At 40.6% G+C, this 13,872-nt stretch overlaps 1 pseudogene; it reads left to right on the top strand.

Annotated features, from left to right (window-relative positions):
• The first annotated feature begins 11,023 nt into the window (after positions 1-11,023).
• Positions 11,024-12,259, top strand: LOC108518521 (heat shock protein HSP 90-beta pseudogene; annotated as a pseudogene).
• Positions 12,260-13,872: the final 1,613 nt, after the last annotated feature.

Here is a 13,872-nt window from a genome sequence, read left to right on the forward strand (position 1 = left end):
AAAAAAAAAAAAAAAAAAAAAAAAAGATACAATTTTATATATCTATTTATTTTTAGATATTCTATATGTTTATTCTCCATAGACAAGAGGAAAAAAAGGTTGATTTCAAAAGACAATATTGGACATGCAAAATCTCAAATAATGGTTTAAAGGGTTTGATGTACTGTTTGTGTACCCTGTACGTTATTACTTGCAGGTAATGACAAGCATGTATTTATCTATAAGCCACTAATTTGCTGTCACTTTGCCAAGATGCCTTGATACTTTTCCGTATCTGACTGGGAGATGCTGACCAGAATTTTAAGAGCTGGGCTGGAGCAGTGCAATGGGCTCAATATTTTGGGAACTTTATTCTCTCTGAGGATGCTAGGTGGCACATGTAAGTGTCCCATACAGCAAGTATGTTGTGGACCCCAACAAAAATACTCAATTGCAAATTCATTAAAAATCAGTCAACAGGAATGAGTTTTTTAAATCCTCACCACTTTAGAAATATAATATTAGCACCAAGACACACGTTCAAACTTCAATAACAAGTAAACATATTTTCCTGTTTTTAGTTCTCTAAAACCACATAGTGTGGTCCTGCCTTTCCCTAAATAAAATAATGCAATTTACTAAGTTAGAGAGATACCATGTAATATCAATTATAAAAAGTACTTCAAGTTAACAACACGTATTCTTTTTCTTTCTTTCTTTCTTTTTTTGTGTCAGAGCCTCTCTCTGTCACCCAGGCTGGAGTGCAGTGGCGCAATCTCGGCTCACTGCAACCTCTGCTTCTCAGGTTCAAGCAATTCTCCTGCCACAGCCTCCCGAGTAGCTGGGATTACAGGTTTCTGCCACCATGCCCGGATGATTTTTGTATTTTTAGTGGAGATGGGGTTTCACCATGTTGGCCAGGGTGGTCTCGAACTCCTGGCCTCAAGAGGTCCGCCCACCTTGGCCTCCCAAAGTGCTGAGATTACAGGCATAAGCCACAGCACCTGGCCTGTTAAAATTAAAAATAGAAGTCCTCCACTCATTGAGAGCATTCAAGGACTGTTAAAAAAAAAAAAAAAAAAAAAAAAAAAAAAAAAAAAAAAATTTTGTAAAGTTCCTAGCCTGTTATTCCTGTAAATGAAGTGAGCACGGATGAAGAATACATTTCTGAAGTCTAAGTCGTTTAAAATTTTGTAGGCATTACCTAATCCCCAAAGGCAGGTTCTCTTAGTAGAGGATGGGACACTTTGAGGGAAAAGGCTTATAACTGAGATGCCTTAAGTCTATTCTGTTTTAAGATTCTAAAGAAATGTCAAGATTTACATACACACATAAGAACCAAAAGAGACTTGTATTCCCTAGTATCAAACAAAGTAGTCCCAATGTAAACGTCTGAAGCTGTGTCCGTTTGATTTGATATATACATAGGTATCGTTGTTTTGTTCAAATCATAATTTAAATACTTCGCGATTTTAGAAATAATAGAGCCACGTTTTCACCATTAAGGTGAGTGATTGTTCAGATACATTTGGCACTGTCTATAGGTTTATGGCTTCCAACTTGTTTAAGACCATTCCCAGAGTGAGAGCTGATTTGTCATGGTTATGAAGCTTTCGGGATATAAACTATAAGAATGACAAACTACAGCAGTTGAAAATGTGTCTTCAGATACTCACTTGCAACTCCCATTTATGTCTCTAGGAATTGAGAAATGAGGATCGAGGGACCAAATCTGGCCTGGTCAGTGAGAATATCAGTAACATATAAATATTAACGTTCATTGCAGTTAGTGTGGTATGCAGAAATATCACAGTATAATTGTTTATTGCCAATACATTTCACTCATGTTGCACAGGAATAAGTGAAAACTATTTTACTGTAATTTTTAAATGATTTCATCATAATAATTATAAAATATTATTTCCACTCCTCAGATGGTTAAAACTGAATTTTCTGAAAATGAATCATTTATACTTCATCTTTATTGCCATTTGTTTCTATACAGATGTACCTATGTATCTGTTATTCAGTTTAGTGGGTGAAACAGCCTCTGGTTGTGACCATTTACTGGTGTCTGTGCAGTTAGCATTCTTGGCATTCTTTATACAAAACAGAATGTTCAAATAATTAAAAGCATTCACTACAGATTTCATGGTATTTTAGGGGTGGTCATGGTATCAGGGGAAGGAGGAGGTCTGTTCTTTGCCCTGCCAAGCCACCTGTTGAATCCTTTTCTTTATTTATTTTCTCCTTCATTATTCATATTCCTTCTCAGCTCACCTCTGTTCCAGTTGAACAACTATTTATTGCTAAATATTTATCAAGCGCCCACCGTGTGTCAGATATTGTGCTAAGCACTTTAAATTTATTACATCTTTAATCCTAAAAACAGTCCTATGAAGTATTATTTTTAAAAATTCCCATTTAAATCTCTGGGATATTTTTTGTTTGTTTTTTGCTTTTGTCTTCCTCTTTTTTCAAAGCAGCATTCCAATTTTTCTTTGAGTAGTTGCCTCTGCCCCAGCCCCTGTGGTTCTGGAGCCTGTCAGGCAAAATCCCCTACCCCTCCTTCCTACCAAAGTGGGGACACATGACTCAAGGTAGGCCAATCAAGCTTACCCTGTGAGAACCCAGAATGACAAATGGTTAGGGTGGAGTCATTCTGGTGTCAGAATGTTGAGGAGAATATATGTCTTCTGTCGTCTTGATCCATGGAGTTGCCTAGTTTCCATTCTTTGCAAGGCCTTTTCCTTTGTTTCTGGGAGAGAACTAAGATCATCCTAATACATTACTCTTTTTGGCAAAAGTGAATCTGTTTCTGTTGCTTGCAATCAAAGAATCCTAACAGATTCCATTCTTCAGATGAGGAAAAGGAAACTGAAACTTAGAGAGGATAAGCAACTTGTGCAAAGTGGATGGAAGAGGCAGGACACCCACACCAGTTAGACTCCAAAACATAGGACCTTACCCGTCATGCCATGCTGACCATTGCAGCCTGGTGAAGTAGGGAAGAAGTGCCTGGAGCTGGAAGAGAAAGTACATCCCACTTTTTTCTCTTCCAGCTTTCTAAAACCCTGTGTGCATATCTTGAATCAGATGTTATACACTCCAGGTTTGCTCACTCCAACTAATGAGTCAAAACTGATGTACAGAATAGCAAAATTATTTATTGACTCAAACCATTACTTTTAAGCATACAACTTTATTACTGGTAACTAAGCCCATTGCATCACTGATTTAAGCAAATGATTTTATACATTATAGAGTCTTATGTCCCAGAACTATAAGCATGCAATATATGGTCAAGATTCTGCAGTTATGTTGCAGGCAAGGTAGCATGATGTGATGGAAAAATAAATAAAAATTGAAATCAGAAGACAAGCTTCTAATTTTAGCTCTGCCATTTCCTAGGTATGTTCCTAAACATTGGGAAAATTGGCCGCTGTGGGTCTTGGTTCCTTTATCTGTGGAATGGGAGTGGTAATGATCTTTACGAGCTTATTGTGAGGATTTAGTGAGATCATGCATCTTTTGAATTCTCTAGTGAACTATAAAGCCCTACAAATATTAATGCTATGTTTAATTTCAGGATCTAAAGAACTGCTATGTTCAATGACAATTTCAAGAGCATTTTACTTGTTGGATAGCCTCTTTCATCGATGCCCAAGCCATAGTCTTCTTTTTCCCACATTTTAGTCTGATGAATGGCAGAGCATTCATAATAAAATATATGTTTCATACTTCCAATCAGCTGGTTTTTGTAATTCTGCCTTGAATTTGTCCTCTTGGTGACAATTCTGATTTCACTGAAGGTAATCTGATCTGAAGGGTTACATATGGCATGGGGAGGACAAATGCCACAGGTCACAGGAACAGTTCTAGTTCTCATTGATAATGGTCATAAATTGTTACCATTCAACTGAAGGTCAGCAGCCTCCCTGAAAAGAATCAGCGCTGCAAACTCATTTCCCGGGGAACAGGCACAGCACAAAGCCTGCATCAACCTTGGCCCCAGCATTCACCTGCTCGTTAGGGTCAGGGTGAGTTCAGGAGCAGCCCTCTGGCCCCTGTATTGATCTCTTCCAGTGGTGATTGAATCGTATTAGTATCCTAACATGGAAACCTGGTGCTTCTGTTTCTTCCACTTTGCCTTTTCTGGGGTTATATAGAAAATACCATCTTTTTATTCATTCATTTAACACTGAGGCTGTACTACATACAAGGCATTGGGTTTAAACTCTGAGACGAATCACAGATAAATCTGCCCTGAGGGGAGCATACAACCAGAAGGAGCTGTAAGACATAATCATAAATAGCATCATTCAATAAAACTGGAAAAAATATTTTAAAATCTAGCAAATACATTTTAAAGAGACAACCATTTTTCTTTAGGAAAAAAAAATACCAAAAGCCTTGACAAACCCTTCCAGGAGTGAAGGCGAGACCCTAAAACTGACATCTGGAAGGAGACAATGAAACAAAGAACGAGCTAGAGGATTTGGGGTTAAGAAACAGAAAGCAAAGAAGAGAGGGAAGGAGGAAGAAAGATGGGGAGTGGGGACAGGACAGAGGCTCTGGCCATGGGGAAGAATAGCCATGAGATAGTCTTGTAGCAGGGAAGCCAAAGAACTTTACGAGGAAGGATGTATAAGATTTAATATTATGCATCCATGTTGTAGTGTAGTACTGTACACCTCCCTTCACTGCGCCAACTTGTTAGTAAACTTTACACACAAATGTCTCCTCCTCTGAGTGGTTTGTGTGGTGGGAATTACAAAAAAGGGAGGTGGGGTGACTCCCATATCTGCTGAGAGAAGAAAGGGCCACAGAAGGTGAGACACAGAGAGTTTACAGTTTTAGAGAGAGAAGTGACTTGGAGCCTAAGTGCCCATGAGTCTGCAGTTCCCCAGAACGTGATGAAATGGAGAGAGGATGTGTTGCAATTCTTGTGGGATTGGGTTGAGTCAATTTTATTTCAACCTCAGGGACAGGTGACTTCTGCTATAATCTGGGTGCTAAAGCAGAAGAGGAAGGTATTCTAAGGAGACTCCATGAAAGAGTTAATGTGAATGACGGAGCTTGGGAAGGATTTCATGGGTCCAGGCAGAGGCTACGATGGAGCAGAGCCTACAATGGAGCATGTCTCTGTGGGTGAGCACCAGGACATGTCTGGCCACAGCTAATGTCCAGCCAGTTGTCAGTGGAGAGAATAGTGAGAGAATAAACTAGTTTGGACCACTGGACAAAGAAAACCTTGAAAGACAAGCTGAAAATGTTGTAGGTTATTTCATTATTTGGAAAGTGATGGGGAGCCTACCTTTTTCAAAACATTTTAGCATTTAAAATTTCTTCTGATTTCAAATCTACTTATTTATGAGAAAATAAACAGATTTTATTATGATTATTCCCATTCTACAGATAAGAAAACTGAGAAATAGATTATTAAAGTTGTTCACAGTCAGCATAGTAATGAAGAAAACCCACTCCACATTTCTTAAATTTGAATTCAACACCCTTCTTGTGCTCTGTGGTGTCCATATATATACTTTTAAAATAAACATGTCTCAAGAGCTCCAAAAGATTCCCTGGGGAAGGGCTGGGAGAGGGAGGGAGAACCACGAGGCACACTCCAACTGATTTTCTTGGGAGCAATTCTAGAGGAGAATTTCTGATGAATAAAATTCTCCACCTCATTACACAAGTAACTAATCTAATCAACCAGTCCCGTAAGTGGGCTAATTTCTGGTGTATGAGCTGCTGCCTCAGCCCACCCACTCTCCCCGATGCCCTTTCGTTCTTCCTAAGTATCAAATGACTGTTAGTAGTTCATTCATTCCACTAACACTCTGTGCCAGGCACTTAGGGAAGTGCTGAGAAATGGACTTTTGGGGACAGTGATCCACCTTCTTGTCCAAAACCAGAATATTTATCTTTCTCACCAATAAAAATGAGTCCATCATGCCACCCGCCAGACTGCCTGGAACCTAAGAATCCCTTGGAGAGTAGAGACCAAATAAATAGCTGTTGTTGAAACTTCTGTTTCCACTGCCTGCTCATATCCACTCATTTTCCAAGTTCCATATAAGCTGACTCCCAATCACAAAGGACATCATTCCTCCTGATTTTCCTAACTTCCAATCGTAATTTTCACTGTATACTGCTGTTGCATTCATTTTCTCAAAGTTCAGTCCGGTGGATCACATTCTTGCCAAAAAACAAGACAAAAGCAGTAGCTTGCAGATCAACAATTCCATTCCTAGGTATTTACCCCCAAAGGAAAGCATATGTCCACAAAGAGACATGCATGAGAAAGTTTACAGCTGCTTGGTTCACAAGTGCTCATAAACTGGAAACAATTCAAATGTCCATCAACAGAAACAGAGGTAAAATGTGGCACACTCATACTGTTTAGCAACAAAAAAGAATGAACCATTGACACACACGACATGAATGAATCTCCAAATAATATTCTGAGAAACAGAAGCCAGACACAAAAGAGTATATACTGTGTGCTTCCATTTATATAAAGTTTGAGAAAAAACAAAACTAATTTGTGATGACAAAAATCAGGATAATGATTGCCTGTGAGCATGAATTGGCTAAAGGGGCCCACAAGGGAACTTTCTAGGGTGAAAAAAATGTTCTTTATTTTGGAGAATCAGTAAGATGAGTGTATACGTTGTCAAAACTCATTGAATTGTACCCTTAAAATCTGTGCATTTAACTGTACGCAAATTTTACCTCAATTAAAATCATTAATAGTTCTCTACACCCTATTTAATTATGTGCAAATCATCTGCCCAATCCATGTAGTGAGAAAGTAGATTAGTGATTGCCAGGGCCTGGGGGAGGGGAGAATAGGGAATGATTGCCAGTAGGGCTGGATTTGTTTTAGGGATCATAAAAATGTTCTGAATTAGTGTTGATAGTTGCACAGTCTGTGAATACACTAAAATTACTGAATTGTACACTTAAAAAAGATGAGTTTTATAAATGAATTATATCTCGATTAAAAAAAAAGACTCTACCCAGTATTCCAGGCAGTCATGAGATAGCCCTGAACTAGCTCAAATCTACTAATCTGTGGTTCCATACCTGTTCTCTCATCATTCTTTCTTCACGTAATCCCAATGTACCCTGCATCTCCGCTTGTGAAATTCTACCCATCATTGAAGGCCTGTCTCAAAATCTACAACTTTCCTAGTCTTCTCTGCAGAGTGGGGACCCTTTCTCCGAACTTCTGGTACTTGGTAGAGATCTCTCTTCTGAAAGAGCGCATCATTTTCTGCCTGGAACTGTGTTTATTTCTGCATTTGTCTGATTCTTCTTCTTAGATTATAAGATTAGTGAGGACAAGAACTAGGCCCTACCTATGCTTGTATCCTTGACAGCACACAGATATTCCTCAATAAACGCTTGATGAATTGAATTAACTGAGATTAATGGCTCTAACTCTATACATTTCAGGCCAGGAAGAAAGCTTGAGTCCACTGGCAAGTTTTGTGAGGCACAGATGTTTGGGCTGTGCAGTGATCAACTACTCTAGGGGCTGTTCTCAAACTTGAAGATGTCCCCAGATCACCTGAGCAATCTATTACCTATCACTCTCCAGACTCTCAATGGGGATTCAGATTCCCAGCTGTAGTGAAGCCCAGAAGATTCACAGGGTGATTCTGACGCAGGAGGTCTGCAAACCACATTTCCGAAAACCCTGACTTCGAATCAAACATTTACAAATGAATAAAAAAGAAGGATTTTACTTGATTTATTTTCTCTAGATGTTTTATTGGCTGAATTTTAATCTCTTTATGAGCACAATCATGCTCCTAGGAACTGACAAGGGCTACATTTTTGCTGGAAGTCTTCCAAGTGGCCCAAAAGAGAGGTTGCATTATTCATGAAATTGGGTAGGAATGCTATGGCAATTTCTCAACCATGCTAACATCACAATAGCTGGTGCCACCTGTAACCAAATCATACTGTGACTTCAAACTTTGAATCAGATGGTGATTTCTAATTTCCCTTGTTTCATAGCACCACACTGCTTTCAAATTAGCTCTGGGCCATTTATTGTTCTGTCGGAAAACTCTCTGAGCACTGTGTGGTGTGTGTGTTGGCTGGTTTTTCACACTGAGTTCTAAACACAGGTTCTGAAAGTAGAAAATTTTCATAGCACATAGGCAGAAACGATAATTCCACTCAAATACCCACATTGAAATGGGTCTTTCCCAAAACCAACATAATCTAAAGACCTAACAAACATTGCGATTCATTTGGATTTTAAACCTAACGACCAAAAGACAAAAGACCCTCTCTCACAATAATCTTACCTGCAAAAGGAAAATGAAGCATGAATTCAGCAACCTCTTGGCCTAGACAGGAGGCCTAGCACACCTGCCAGGCTACAGAGCTCTGAAAGGCTGCAAAGGAATGCAAAGAGCCAAAGAACAGAGAAGCGCACTCTGTCCTCAGATGCCCTACGTGTGTTTCCTTTTCATGGCATCTCCCTTTTGATCCATGCACCGATAACCTCCATTAGCACCTGCAGCACTCCCCAGAGTGGGCCCAAACTTGCTAAGCCCCATGGTATCCTTGACCTCCTCTCAGGTTTCCTAGGCCATAGACTGCTTCTGAAACTCAGTCCTTGCAACTGCTACCCCAGTTCACCTTAGGGATGCTCATCAGACATAGCATTCCTAACCCATCCTCTTCAGTCTGGCAAAGTAAGTCTAGGGCTGTTTAGGGATAAGGGATGGAAGCAGGAAGCTGAGCAAATGGACAATGTTCCTGCGATGAATCATTTGGTTCCTGGGTAAACGTCTGGTTTTCCTTGGATCTCCACGGCCATGGGTCTCAGATCCTACTGTTTCTTTTTGCCAGTAACTCCAGGCAGGGACTCTATGTCTATGTCTTGCCAGGGCAAGACGATACTGTCTGCTTTTGTTCTGAAATTGTTGTCACATTCTCCCCACTGGTGTCACTGAAACAGTAGTACTAAAAGGGTGTGGGAGCAAACTTCACCTAACAGTACATCTTCCCACCTCTTCTTTTCACGAAAATACACATTGCACAGGAATGTGCCAGAAAAGTGTGCCTTCACTGGCCATGCATTGATTTGACCTGCAATTGTGAATGGTTCCTGTCCTAGCCATTCAGAGCAAACCATTTTCCCCTAGAGGTCTAGGGTTGTGGACACCAGGCTATCTAGACATCTCATTGGATCACAGTGAAAGATGTGGAGAAAGATCAAAAATGAAGGACAAGAGGATTAAGAAGCAGTTCCTTACCACCCCTCCCATGCTTACCATTCCTAAACAGCCCTAGACTTACATTGCCAGAGTGAAGAGATGTGTTGGGAACGCTATGTCTAATGAGCATCACTAAGGTGAACTGGGGTAGCAGTTGCAAGGACTGAGTTTCAGAAGCAGCCTATGGCCTAGGAAACTCTGAGATGAGGTCAAGGATACCTCAAGGCTCAGGAAGTTTAGGCCTACACTGGGGTGACCTTGGAGATACTGAGTGTCTAGAGCCACTGCTATTCTGGAAGACACCTATCTAGACCTGGTGCATAGGAGCCAACTGCTTTATCCTCTGGGTTCACCCCAGCGACTTTCATCCTTTGGCAGCCATAGCTCCTGCTGGAGACCACATTGCTTTTCAATAGACTTAAGAACCATTTCTCCAACCATGTACTACTAGGTGTGGATCCTTGAACAGTTGTTAACCTTTCTGAGCTTCAGTTTTTTCATCTGGAAAATTGAAATAATAATATATCCCTGATGGAATAATGCAGTCAAAAGCTTAGTGCCGGCACCATGCCTGGTTCTGAGAAAGCACTCTATAAGTAGTTACTATTATTCTTGTTGTTATTCATATTACACAATATTAATATTATTAAAATAGTCGGACCAATTTTAGATGGATCTCCGCGTGTCACATGCCCCTTTGGCACTGATGCCACAAGCGGATGGAGAAGCTTTGGCAAGGGAGTCTGGAATTTAGGAACTTGTGGCTCCTCTAGTGCTGTGGCATCAGCATCTTCAGGCCATGGAAGAAAAGCTTTCCTATCCAGGCTACCTTAGAATGGAAAAGAAGGGAGAGGTGATGAGCAAATTTGTTTACTCTTTCTCTGCTGTTGAGAAAATGAGTTTTACTGAACCAGGATGAAGTTGTTTTCAGAACTCTGACGGGTTTCCCAAGAACGAAGGTTTATGAGTGAAGGCAATTGTATTTCTTGTAGGTATTCTTTTTTCCCACTTGCAGACCTGGAACTTTCAGAGACAAGCTTTTCTGAGCCCTTGTCAACCAGCACCGGGATGTGTGTCTCTCTCCATGCCTACCCCTCTGGCCATGCCCCTTCCAGTAGGCTGAGGACATGTTCACAGGACTCAGCTCCGAGAAATAAGGAAGTAACTTAAGCAGCCTCTGACTCAGATTTGGTCATTCTAAGTTAAATTCTTGTCAGATAGTGACTGTTTGTAAAAAAGAAAAATAGCTAATGACATTATTCCTTATTGAAATATTGCAATGAGAATGCAAGGAATGTATGAACAAGGTATTTGTAGACCTTCACTTGGGTCACAGCAGTTATAAAAACCAGAGATGATGATACTGTGATGAAAACCCTCAATGATACCTGAACATCTCCTAGGATAGAGCTCAGACTTCTCAGCCGAGCACGCAGAGTGCCCCTTCAAGCACCTCCTCCCTTCTCTCCCATCTTAGGGAGGCTTCCAGATAGTGACTAAGAACATCAGGGATGGTCGGCCTGGTAGTATTCATCAGCCTCAAGTTTGCAAGCAAAACTCAGGCATGTTGAAGACTTAGCCCCAGGGAAGGGGTGGGCACTGGTGGACTCTGCTGTAAGATCCCATAGCTCAAATTGTAAGGTATAAGAGGCTGATCCATCATGAGGTCAGTTGAAGATCTGGAACCTTATGGCTTGGGAATTAACAATTATCCCTGCTCAGGCTTGATGCCACGTGCAAGTTGGACAGTCCTGGCCCACTCTGCTCTCTAGTACTTGTGGCCCTTTCCTTTCAAGATGCCTGAGGAAGTGTACCATGGAAAGGAAAAGGTGGAGAAGTTTGCTTTTCAGGCATAAGTTGCCCAATTCATGTATCTCAACATCAATACCTTCTATGCCAACCAGAAAATTTTTCTTCAGGAGTCAATCTCTAATGGATTTAATGCATTAAACAAAATTTGCTGAGAGCCTGACAGACTTTCTTGAGTTGAACAGCAGTAAAGAGATGAAAATTGACATCATCTTCAACTCTCAGGAGTGCACCCTAACTTTGGTGGACACAGGCATTGCCTTGACCAAGGATGATGTCATAAATAATTTGGGAACCATTGCCAAGTCTCCAAGATTGAGCAGTTTGGTTTTTAGTCTGCCTACCTGGTGGCAGAGAAAGTGACTGTGATCACACATCACAATGCTGATGAACAGTATGCCTGAGAGTCTTCCTCCACTGTATGTGCTGACCCCAGTGAGCCCACCGTCAGGGGTACCAAAATGATCCTCCACCTTAAGGAGACCAGATAGAGTACTTAGAAGAGAGACAAGTCAAAGAAGTAGTGAAGAAGTACTCATGGTTCATAAGCTATCCCATCACTCCTTATCTGGGGGAAGGAATGAGAAGGAAACCCGTGATGATGAGGCAAAAGAAGAGAAAGGTGAGAAAGAAGAGAAAAATAAAGATGCTGAGGAAAGGCTCAAGATTGAAAATGTCGGCTCAGATAACAGCAGTAAGAGTAAGAAAAAGAAGACCAGAAAATTAAAGAGAAATACATTGATCAGGAAGAGGTAAACAAGACCAAGTTCATTTGGACCAGAAACCCTCATGATGTCACCCAGGAGGAATGTGGAGAATTTTACAAGAGTCTCATCAATAACTGGGAAGACCACTTGGCAGTCAAGCATTTCTCTGTAGACGGTCAGGTGGAATTCAGAACATTGCTACTCATCCCTCAATGGGCTCCCTTTGACCTCTTTGAGAAGAAGAAAAAGAACAACATCAAACTGTTCATCGTGTGTTCATCATGGACAGCTGTGATGAGTTGATACAAGAGTTTCTTAACTTTATTCATGGTTTGGTTGACTCTCAGTATCTGCCCCCTCAACATCTCTTGAGAAATGCTTAAGCAGAGCAAAATCTTAAAAGTCATTTGAAAAAACATTGTTAATAAGTGCCTTGAGCTATTCTCTGAGCTGGCAGAAGACAAGGAGAACTACAAGAAATTCCATGAGGCAGTCTGTAAAAATCTAGTCTACTGATTTAAATGTTAATCACATCTACAAAATGTCTTCATGCCAACATGTAGACTAGTGTTTGGCCAATCTAATGCATGACCTAGCTAGGTTGACAAATAAAGTTTGCCATCACACCAAGTAATCCAGCACTGCCATTCAAAAGGGTCGTTTTGCAAGTTAATAAAAAAACTAGCAAGGTGGAAGCCAATTAGTCAGGAACAAGCTGAGTCATCTTAGGGCTTCACTGAGAGCCGAAGGGCAAATGGAAATGTTTAAAATGGAGGAAATTAAGCCAGGGTACTCAAGATGTTTATAAAGAAATAGCAGAGTGTATGATGGAAATGAAGAGTACTACTGCTGAAAGGAGGATGGAACTGGCAAGGAATGCAGAAGGTATCAAAACAAACAAAAACATCCTTCAAACCCAGACCTTAATATTCTGAGCCCCGATGCCTTTGCCCAGCTCCTTGGGCCTCTTGCCTCTTGGGGTCCAAGTGTTACAGAAGCTGCTTCAGCAGCAGCAGAGCAAGGCCGGGACCCAGCACTGGTGGAGGGGGAGGCCCAAGTCAATGTCCACCACAGGAAGGAATGCTCCAGAGGACAGTAAAAGTGAGGTCATCATGTGTCTACGAGTCTCTCCAGAAAAATATCAGATGTGAACTGTAAAACAATCAAGATCCAGTTGTATAGGAAAAGTTAAAGCCAGACTAGAGCAGGGGCCAAAAGCCTACAGAGAATCTGTGAAAGCCAGTTGCATGTAAGGGAGCCAGCCCTAATGGCATGCAGGTAGAACTCAAGCTTTGGAATTTTTCTTTTAAACTGTGAAGGACAGAAGTTCCTTTCAGTTGAAAAGTGAGCAAATGTTACACTCATCTTTAAAAAAAATGGGCACTGGCATTATGGAAAGCATTTGGGAGATTTCTCAAAGAACTTAAAACAGAACTACCATTCTACCCAGCAATCCCGTTAGTTGGTATATACCCAAAGGAATATAAATCATTCTACCATAAAGACACAGCATATGTATGTTTATTGCATCCCTATTCACAATAACAAAGACGTGGAATCAACCTGAATGCCTATCAATGGTAGACAGGATAAAGAAAATGTGGTACATATACAACATTGAAAACTACACAGCCATAAAAAAGAACAAAGTCATGTCCTTTGCAGCAACATGGATGGAACTGGAGGCCATTATTCTAAGCAAACTAATACAGGAACAGAAAACCAAATACCACATGTTCTCATTAATAAGTGGTAGCTAAACATTGAGTACACACGTACACAAAGAAGAAGATAACAGACACTGGGGCTACTTGAGGGTGGAAGGGTGGGAGGAGGGTGAAGATTGAAAAATTACCTATCAGACACTATGCTTATTACCTGGATGATAAAATAATCTATACACCAATCCCCTGTGACACACAACTTACCTATATAACAAGCCTGCACATATACCCCGAACCTAAAATAAATGTTTAAAAGAAGAGGGGAGCATGGGAGATAGGGATGAATTAGTCTAGTAATTATAGACCAGACAGCATTGAAAACCAGGAAAATTTGATTGAAACATTCATTAGTCACTGTATCAAAGAGCATAAAACACTAGTAGGTAAACTGTCTTAGTCTGTTTG

This window comes from Rhinopithecus bieti, unplaced genomic scaffold (genome assembly GCF_001698545.2).
Source record: "Rhinopithecus bieti isolate Rb0 unplaced genomic scaffold, ASM169854v2 scaffold_43749, whole genome shotgun sequence".
In the NCBI taxonomy this organism is placed as follows: Eukaryota; Metazoa; Chordata; class Mammalia; order Primates; family Cercopithecidae; genus Rhinopithecus; species Rhinopithecus bieti.